We start from the raw sequence: 11,356 nt of genomic DNA, 5'->3' as shown, positions 1-11,356 counted from the left end.
GATTTGATTTGAAACTGTCTCATTGCTATATGTTTATCAATAAAACTTTGAGAAGAAAAAAATAGGTGAAATAAACCAATTAGAAGATATACTGCCTATAGTTAATATGTATTGCCTACTTAATTTGTGCTAATTGGATGTATTTTATGTTAAGCATTCTTTCACAAATAACAGTAATAAATAAAATAGATAGAAATTTTCAAGGTGGTAAGTGTGGTTATGGTATTCATTGTGTTGATGGTACAAGGATGTCTCAGCTGCTTTTCACTTGTTGCTGGGATAAAATACCTAACACCAAAAATTAAGATAAGAACAGTTTGCTTAACTCACAGTTGGTGGAGTTTTCAGTCCATACTCAGCTGGCTCCAAGGCAGACTGGCTGAGGGCAAAAGACAGCAGTTCATGGTGGAGGAAAACAACAAAGAGCAAAGGAAGAAGCAGCAGCTGTGGCATCTAGCAAGCCTCTCTCCTTTCCTTCCATGCTGACTTCAGACTAGAGTTCCTTTGAGGAAATGACACACAGAATCCTTCCTTGACTTCCTTTTATATCCTTTTTGTGCCAAGTCACTTTCGGATGGCCCTCCATGCCCTAGGGAGGGGACTCCATGCCCTAACAGGGGCCTCCATGACCTAGGAGAAGCCTCCATGCCCTAGGCTGTGGAGTCACTGAGGTAATCTAGCCAAGCTTCCAATTTCTCAAGTGGACACAATATGTCAATCACCACAAAGGACATATCTCTATCTTCAACCTCATCAAGTTTTATGTATTTAAATATGTGCAATTTATTTGTATATGCCAGTCAGAGTTCAATATATGTTTTTTTTAAAAGGATAACAGGATGGATGTGGAGGGTCAACATTGTGAAGTTGCAATTATATAGTAGGAATAAGTTTGAGACATCTTATGTACAACATAAAGACTATGATTAATAATATTGTATTATATACTAGAAAGAAATATGCTAGAAGAGTAGATTTCAGACACTTAACACATATTTTAGAAGTAATTATATGAGATGATAAATACATTAATTTGATTTATTTTGGTAAATAATTTACTATATGAAGATAAGTATGGTAAACATCACCTTGTATTCATTAACTACATGCATTTTTCTTAAAAAAGAGTAAAGTTGGAGTACTGAGCCAACCTAGTTTCAAGACATACTACAAAGGTATACAGAATTTAAGATCATATGTCATTTAGTGAGAGAATAGACAATTAGATGAATGAAACAGAATAGAAAGCTCAGAAATAAACCTACATAAATATTTAGCCAAAAAAATGAAGACAAATAAAGTAAATGTAGTATTTTTAACAAAAACTCAAGACTACCTTGGGTATGGTGATGACTTTTTAGATGTGACACCAAGGCGCAATTTATTAAAATTGAAACTTTCTACTCTTTGAAAGTCTCTGTGCAGATTATAAGAACATAAACCTCAGGGTGGGAGAAAAATGACTATGAAAGACATACTTAATAAAAGATTTTATCCAAAATACACAAAGAACTCTAATACTCAGAAGTAAGAAAATCAGATTTTAAAATACCAAAAGACCTAAATATACAAATATTGAATAAATATATAAAAAGTGCAAGTATCACTAGAGAACTGCTGAGAGACTTCTATACCACTGTTAAAATGGCCACAACTAAAAACATTGACAACACCAAATACTTATGAGAATATGGAGCTTCTGAAATTTTAATTAATTGATGGTGAGGACAAAAATTGTACAGCCACTGTGGAAGTTTCTTATAAAACTGAATATATTCTTACTATTCTATCCAGCAATAATACTCCCAGGTATTTATTCTAATGAGTTGGAAACTTATATCCACACAAAAACCTGTACACAGATGTTTATAACAGCTTTATTCATAATTGCCAAAATTCAGAAGCAATTAAGATGTCTTTTAGAAGATGAATAGATAAATTAACAGTAGTACCTCCAGAGAATGAAATATTGTTCCACACTAAAAAGACATGAGCTCTCCTTCATACAAGCTGAAAGAAGTTGATCACGTAGAAGTATAAAATACACAAGAGATTACTATAGGCTACAGCAGAAAGGAAGAGGGCGATAGAGAAGGTGGACAGTGGGTATCAAACTAATTAGAGGGGAAAAGTAGTTCTAACTTCTGTAGCATAGTAGAATAATTATATTATATAACAATTAATCATACATTCAAAGTAACTAAATAAGAACTTGAAGATATCCAATGCATAAAGATAATATTTGAGGAGATGAAAATGCTAATTATTCTGACTTGATTATTACATACTATGGCTCAAATTATAATACTATACCCTATAAACAAGTATTAATGTTTAAAAAATAAATGAACTATGAAGCCATAAAAATGAATGAATGAAACTTACATGCTTATTGTTAAGTGAAAGAAGCCAACATGCACAGGGGACATAATGAAGGCTCCAACTCTATGGAATTCTGGATAAGGCAAAGCTATGGAGACAGTAAAAGATACATGTCCTTCAGAGAATATTGGTGAGGAGTGTGATTAGGTGGAGACAGCAGATTTTTAGCGGGGCCGGGGAGATTGCTCAGTGGAATAAGCACTCCCCTGGAAAAAAAAGATTTTTAGGGCAGTGAAACTATTCTGTATACAGTAGTGGCAGACACACATCATCATTCAGTGCTCAGCTCTCTGGTGTGCCCGTGCTGGCTTATCTGTTGTAGGCTGCCTGCTCTGATGAAGTATGTCAACAGTAGGGGTTATGGTGAATGTGTGAGAGGAAGGAGTGTAAGGAAACTCTTTTCCTTTCTCCTCACTTTTGCTGTGAACCTAAAACAACTCTTAAAAACTTGTCTGTCTTTAAGAGGTTGCCCTCATCCCAGGAAATCCTTTAGTCACAGGCAAATGAGGACAGTTGGCCACCCTCTATTTCCAAGTAAGGGTAAGTTCTGCATGTGTGCCACTAAGACATGAGGCAAAGTCCTTAATGAAGAAATAGTTTGATTTTAAGAAGTTAAAGTTTAAGAGAAGTCTTGTGGAATTGCTTTACTATGGAAAACAACACATATAAGAATAGATCTCTTAAATTCTGAACTTAAATGAATTATATCAATCCTTCTGCCTTCAGCTGTGCGCTAACCTCCCGTGAAAGCATCTCCCAAAATCAGCCAATTCACCTCCACCCGAAAGACTTTATAGATCATTTTGTCATTGTTAGGGTTGTCATCTAGATATGTGCCCCAAAGGCTCATTTTGTTGAAGGATTTCTTTCCTTTTGGGAAGTCACCAGACTGTGATGTCTCTAACCTCATCAAAGGGCTTTACTGAGTTCATATCTTAGTGGGTTCCTCAGGTTATTTAGGTGAGGTCTAAATGAATGAGGCAGAAAAATGGGGGCATAGATTTGGCTTTGACAGTTATGCTTTGTTCACAAAACCTTCCTCCTGGGCCTTTCACTCTCTTCCTGCTTCCTGCCTGCTAGTAAGTCTGTGGTTTCCCTCTGCTGTGATGTTTGTCCTCACCTCAGGCCCAAAGGCAAAAGAGCCAACTATAGACTACAATCTCTGAATCCAAGAGCCAAAGTAAAGCTTTCCTTCTCTACAATGCCATTGTCTAGTATCTTGTCACAGTAACAGAAAGCTGACTCCCATGGGTACAAATTACAGTGAACTAAAAAAACAAGGTAGGTGCACCTAAAATATATTTTTAAGATTCTTAGAGAAATCATACTGTATTTATTAAAAAGTGATTCTATGCACCTGGGGAGCACCAGACCCTTAAGGATTATAAGGTTTAATTGTTGTATGAGGAGGTGATGATAGGAAGTTGGTGAAAGAGAAACAGTGATACCCAAAGCCATAGCTGTGCACAGCTTGGTCCTGAGGAAACAAGTGAGCACAGCAAGATCTTTGCTCTCCTTCTGGAGATGCTGCTTCACATTTGCCTTCCCCTGGAACTAATGCACCTTGCCAGGCCATTGGGAATGCTTTTGAGGGTGGAATAACAAAGACACACAAATGCTGCTAGCTTGTTCGTTACTTGTAGAATGTTCCCCGGTTCCTTGTCTCACTCTAGCAGGCATTCTAAATAAGTGTTCCCAGGAAATCTAAATTAAGCCCATGCCAGAATCATCACAAGTTAGGTTGCTAAATGTATGGTACTGATGAGAAGAGCACTTCTTAGACTTCAGGATACATTCAAATCACCTGGGATCTGGGAAAATTTGATTTTGCAGGTCCAGGTGGCTGCTAGGATTTTGAGTTTCTAACAAGCTCCCAGATGATGTTGATGCTCCTCTAGGGAGTAAGAAGGACTGCAATATCTCATTCCAGGGACTACAAAGCCCTCCACTCAAGAAAATGATCCCACCCAGTTTTGCAAACCCTTCTTTATTGAAATTCAGAAATGCTGTCTACTGGCTTAAGAAACTTTCCACGTGCTGGCAACTCCCAAATTCACATCTCCAGTCTAGATATTGCCTTTCATTCTAGATTTACAAACCCTAGTGCCTGCTTAAGATTTTTCACCTGATGTTTAACACAGTCTCCTCTGACCTTGGGACTTCTCAGCCTCCATGATTATGTGACTTGGTTCTTTATAATAATCTCTTTACCAACACAAACATAGGCACAAGCTATTGGGTCTGCTTCTTTGGAAAACCTTGAGTAGAAGAGACCCAGAGGGCCTGTAGCCCAGGAAAAATCCTAACACTAGACATCCAGCCTCCAAAGCTGAGGAAAAAAATCAATTTCTATTGCTTTAGGATGCCCAGTTCGTGGTAATTTGTTGAGGCAGACATAGAAAGTGAATACCCTACAATTCAACAGCAAGCAAGGATTGTCATAAATCAAAAGTCAAGTCAGATTCCTCATTTGCTCACAACAGATGCTCCCACAGTGGCTTCCCATTTCTCTCAAAGTGAAAGCCAAGGCACATACTGAAGCACTGAATGATCTGATCCCCAAGTCTCAGACCTGCCACTCTTTGGTTCCTCCCTCCACCCTCCACTACAGCCAGACTGGCCTTCTTATAGTTCCTTGAATGCACAGGGACAATCCTATAAAGGTGCTTCAATCTTTTTCTGAGGCCTGAGCAGTCAGTTTGCTTACCTCCTTCTAGTCTGGGTCAATTTCAATTTGTCAATGAGCACTACCCTGACCATCCTTAAAATTACAACCCCAGCACCCAACAATCTTCACCCTGTTGTGTTTTTATTTTTCCAGCACTTATCACCTTCCAACACATTATTTTCCGTATTTATGTATTTGCTATCTATCTCAGCCAGAAGGTATCAGCTCCCAGAAGACAAGGTGTTTTTCTCTTCAGTTCACTAATAAAAGTAACTTAAATACAGATAGTAAGTACTTGATATACATTGAGTGGAACTTTGTGAAGAACAAGGTAATGGTAGAGTTGAGGTTCACATCCAAGCCTATCTGCTCTAAAACCCATACTATTTACAATCCATGCCATTCTCTAGACTGTAGTTACAGTTCTGCTGTTGAAATTCTGCCTTTGGACATCCTTGTAAGTAGAAAACTCTAAAACAAAACCCTCATAACTCTCATTGTAAACATATCTGGAAAGAGTACAGGGCACACTAAGTGTAACAACCACAGTCCCATCACTGAAGTAAAATACCGAGAACCTACAACTTAAAGGAGGAGAGGATTATCTTTTGGCTCATGGTTTTTGTCCATGATCAGCTGACCCCAAAGCAGGAGCATCACAGTAGAAGGACCTAGAAGGACCTGGAAGGACCTTTCCTCCTGGTGGAGGAAAGCTGCTCAACCCATGCGAGCCAGGAATCAAGAGAGAAGGGAGGAACCAGGGATAAGAAGACATCCTTCTAGGTCACATCACAGAGACCTACATCTTCTGACCAGGCCCTACTCCCTAGTGGCACAATCATTGCTAAGCTTATCATTCATTCATTCATTAATCATTCCTAAGATTAATCCTTTGATGAGTATAGTACACCTAGGATCCACTCACAGTCCCAAAACTCCATGTCTAAAGATAAGAGACTTGGGGGAGGGGCATTTTAGAGCTAAACCATAACACTAAACTTAGCTGCAGCGATGGCTACAAAGCAGAGGATGTGCATAAGAGAGGGGATGGTGGAGGGGAGTACAGAGGTTAACATACTTAATAATCAGAAAATAAACCAAGAAGTAATTTAGTGCATTGAGGCAAAGAATCAGACTTCCAACACTGCAAAGGTGTCAAAGGCTACCTAAAACCAAACACCCACTGATGCTTGAATGGTTTCTACATCAAGGCCACCAAGAACATAATTCAACTCTTATCTTCTATTAATACCTTAAATCTAACTTGTCTTCTGCAAAATTATACCTCAGGTACTCACTCTCATTTCCTCCATATAGATCTTATTCCCATATATCAGACCTGAACTTGGCACATTTTTTAAAGGACCAGATAGAGAGGCTAGGGAGATAGCTTGTTTGTCTAAGTGTTTCCCTGACAAGTGCAAACATTCCTTGGTACCACATGCTATGCTTGCCCCAGAACCCCAGGCATGTAATGCAGGCCATGGAAACCAGGCATAATCCCAGCACTGGGGAGGTTGAGACAGGAGGATCTCTACAAGTCTGAACTGCATAGCAAGAATCTATACCAAATAAATAAATAAATAATTTTGTTTAATTAAAAAAAAATAAAGAGCCAAATAGAAACACATACTCAGTAAGGCATGTGCACACACACACACACACACACACACACATATACCCCAGGTATAGGCACATCTGGGAAAAGTCTTTTCTGTCTGGCCTTCTGATGAGTGAATGTCGTCTCTGCACAGCCCCCAGATTACAAAAGCTACAAGATGTGGCTGTATTTCAAATGCCCAATGCTGAACAAGAGATCATGAGTTACATAAGTGAAGAAGAATACATGGCCCATGAAGAGGGGTTAAAAAAAGGCCAGATAAAAGAAAAGAAGGGGCATAGTTGTGTTTTGATAAAACTTTATTTATAAAAACATGCAGCATTTCTTAGTTTGTTGAGCCCTGCATTATACCTCCCAAAGCAATTAAAATCTCACTCACAGGTTAGTCCTGCAGATACCTTAAAATATATACAATAACCATCTTCATTGGTTTGGTCTTGAGCTCTTTCAATGGCTGGATTCTTCCCAACAACATGTCTATGTTTAGTTCTTGCATGTGGGAGGATCTTGGATGAGAGGGGAAGCACCATCATGACCACACGACAGCAGTGAGACATGCTCACCTCCCTCACTGTGGCCATCACGTCTCTGATAACTTAGCAAGAGGTCACTTCACTTCTCTGAATCCCTCTTAGTCCCCATAGCTTTTGTCTTGGTGGAGCTGGGATTTGGCTTATCCAGTCATGATCTCTTTGATCCTTGGGTCTGTCATTCAACTTATGTATCATTCCTCCATCTCTGTTATCCACAAATTGCTAAGAAGATCACTCTACCTTCAACACAGTTCTTTTTCTTTTTCTTTTCTTTTCTTTTCTTTTTTTTTCTTTTTTTTTTTTTTTTGAGACAGGGTCTTACTATGTAGTTCAGACTGGCCTTGAACTTATTATGTAGCCTAGGTTGGCCTCAAACTCACAGAAACTTTCCTGCCTCAGTCTTTCAAGTGCTGAGATTACAAGTGTGTGTTCCACAAGCCTTCTCAACCAAGCTCTTGATAAGAAAACCCTGCCCCTTTCACCCATGGTCCCTGGCACATGTACTATCCTATGAAGTCTCCTCAGTAACTCAGAATTTCACTCATAAATGAGGCTTCCCTAACTGCTTTCTACTTCTTTCTGCAGCTACATCTCAGGCATAGACAGCAGACAGGAAGGCTAGAGCTATGTGGAGCATGTTGGTGGCATTCAGAAGACAGAGGGAGGGAAGGACGGATGGAGGGAGAAAGAAAGGAAGGAAGGGTGGGAGGGAGCATCTTGCAGGACTGTACAGCAAAGAGTGGCTAACTCTACCTGTGGTTGAATTCTAGCACATTTGAGATGCAAAGTGTCTGTGCCCACTTTTTTTTGAAAATAACTTGACTATAGTAATTTCTATGACTATCTCTGGTGGAAGAGTCAGTGGAGAAACCTGGGTGATGCTAGCCTTTATGTCACTACAACTAAGTCACAGAAAATGAAATATTTTTCTAGTTTTCAGGATGGCTGGGCTTTTAGGAGATTGGAAATTTGTGGGGTTTTTTTCTTTTTTGTAGCAAAACTTTTAGGTGAAAAGACATTTGCTTTTCTATAGGTGCATTTTATCAACTTGTGGACTTAAAAAAAATTTTTTTTCAATATGATTTCTACTTGAATCCTAGAACAAAAGCAATTTAGAGGTCAAGCGTGTATCATCTTACTTTTCATCCAGGAGCATAGAATCTTAAATGATGTTGTTGGGCTATGGTTTGTACTGGCAGCCTATGGATTAAGGCAGATCACTGGGGCCTTTGTCACTAACACCAGAGGAAAAGCTCTCGGGCTCTGGCTTTCCAACAGCCTGCTCAACCAGTCCCTCAGATCCTCTATTTGAATGCATAGTAGAATTCTTTAGTGTAACTCTAAGCAGTAAGGCTCTGAATTTATGAGGCCAGAAGAAGAGTGACCTATACTTCTGCTTGGAGAGAGAGAGAGAGAGAGAGAGAGAGAGAGAGAGAGAGAGAGAGAGATAACACAGCCTGTTACCCAAATAGAATTTGGTATTCATGAGATTTATATTTGTCTGTTTAAGGATGCTCAGGCATAAATGGATCTTTAATTACACAGGTCTAAATATAACCCCATCTGCTTACACACAAATCCCACCTTTTACCAAATACATTCATTTGTTCCTACGAGCATTTGCTCTCTCTGGCTTTCAGGTGAAAGCTTAAGGTGAGTCAGGAAGAAACTTCAGATGTGCAAAGGGAAGACCCCTCCCCAATGAGGAAGTTCTCCCTCTTTTCTGAACATCTTCCCCTTTCTAAGAAAAGTAGAATGTGCAGAGACAGCATCTTCCTAAACTACAGCATGCCCGTCTGCTATTTGTGATTGTCAGTGTTTTTCTGGCTGAGCAGGTTTGCTTGAAGGGGGATTGTTATTAAGTATAGAAAGGCTTCTGTCTGTGACCTTGCACAGAATATGACATGAGTGTTTGGGTCTTAGGTGGGTGTTGCTCAGCAAAGGAAACATCTTGGGGCCCTTTCACTGAATTCCAGGGTGTCTCTTGGTCTCTGGTTTCCAAACTACCTGCCTAGTGTGATGTAGCTTGTCTATTTCTTTAGCATTGGTACCTCCCAGCTCTTTTCACCCCCCATTTAGACTAAAGTTGATTCTGGGATGGTGGAGAAGCAGGAAAAGCTGCAGAGCACAGGGGGTGTGGAACGGATGCTGGCTTTTAGCAGAAAAATCTTACTGAGCACACCCATTAGATCTGCCATCATTGAACTTTCTGGACACACTCCAGGGCTCTCCTATCCCCTCCTTTCACTCCTTGCACACACTTGAGCATCTAACCAGACACATCTGCACTCTCTCCTCAGCCTTTGCACCCTGACTTTGGAACCTCTGCTTCCTTCTATTGCTCTCTTCTGTGGATCACCTCAGATCACCGAAGGGAATCAGGCAAGGCAAGATTCCAGTTTATTTCCTTGAGCTTCAAACCTGAGACTTGTTCATCCCTAGAATCAAAAACCCTAATAGCATGCGTGCCATCACAACTGCCTGGCACTGCAGCACAGGCAATTTATGTTTCAAAAGTAATAGAGAGTAAATTGCAGAGGAAATATTTTATGCAAATTAACCAGGCTTAACATTCTGATAAAGGGCTTTAAAAAAAAAATGAACCAAGCAATCCAATACTCCATTGCAAGTTTAACACAAAAGAAAATTTCAAAAGCCTGAATTTTTAAAGTATGTGACAGCAAGAGACACTTAGCCTGGGTCATAACAGCAAGAGATACAAACCACCCAGAAGATGGATGCAAGAGGCAAAGCACGTACATTTCTTACATCTCCATAATATTTATGTATGCTTATAAATTAAAGTGTTTCAATAATTTAAACCATTTTCTCCTTTCTTTTGAGTGGGATCATCACTAAGTCTAAATATATTTACTGTGAGATCAATGCTACATTTGCAAGTGAGTTTGGAACCTGCTATTAGAAAAGGAAAGGAGTGAAGAACAAAGGTTTGTCGAGCATGAACTATAGGCCAGACTCCGTGCTAGGTCGTTCATTTATGTTATCTCCTTTAAACAGACATGCTCCGGAGTCCCCTGGGAGGAGGTGACAAAGAGACCAGGAAAAACCACATGCTGATTACTCTGGGTAAAGACAGTTCCATTTGGAAAGAAAATGGCTGAGAAGACTACAGTTAATATCTTTTTCACCTGTTCCCAAGAGAGGTGAAATGAGATACTCCTTCAAAATTGAAAAAGGTGAGTTCAAGACAAAAAGTTTTTGAAAGCCTGTTAATACAAATTCAGGCTTCCCACAAGCCCCAAATCTGCTTCCCATAATCCCCCCCCCCCACTAAAAGCAGTTACAAGATAGAGACAGGTTTCAACATAAACAAAATATCTGAATCTCAGTGCTACCTACAAAGATGTGGTTTCCACGGGAGTTCCCAAACCTGGAAGGCCCTGAGATTGCACAGGAAGTGAAGCATCTATATTCCTGCCAGTTTGCTGGTGGACAGAACACACACTTCACACAAACGTGCAGTTTCCCAACACATATGAAAGTTGTGTAGTGATTCAAAGAATGCAAAGTCTTTTTAAACTAAATTTAACCTGGAGCCAATCAAAAAGTACTATCTTCAGTTCTCCTGGTGTGAAATCGAGCAGGTTTCTGACAGGACAACCTAGATCTGAAGTCAGCTTGAAGAATGAGGGAACAAAGACGCCTGCCGTTAGCTTGGTCACCACTGTGAGCTTTCTCAGTGTAAATGTAAATGCTTGCTATCTTTTTCATGTATCTTGTCCAATTCTTTGTTCAGGACCCCAAGAATCTGAAAAGCATACCTGGGAAGAGTCTAAGGCCCACAGAACCCAGTAACAGGCCCAAGCATTTCAGATAAAGTATCCTCAATCCGTACCTTACTTAATCACTGTATGTTGCAACGATGCCTTTGTTCTATACAGAGAAGAACACTGTGCCTCTAAGTTGAATTGCACCTGTATTTCTGCAACTAGTGGGTTCTAGAGGTGGGAATCAGCACTCACTCCGTCTGACTTCCAGGTCCATGATATCTGAGTATATTTCCTGCAAATCAAAGTGTATAATCTTATATTGCTCATATATAATATATTACTAAAAATGAGAACCTATAGGCACAATGGCACATAACTTTAATTATCTATTTTACTTGCTTAGGTAAACACTAAGTCATTG

Source organism: Octodon degus, unplaced genomic scaffold (genome assembly GCF_000260255.1).
Source record: "Octodon degus isolate 3935 unplaced genomic scaffold, OctDeg1.0 scaffold00048, whole genome shotgun sequence".
NCBI classification, from domain to species: Eukaryota; Metazoa; Chordata; class Mammalia; order Rodentia; family Octodontidae; genus Octodon; species Octodon degus.
This window is presented reverse-complemented; position numbering follows the sequence as displayed.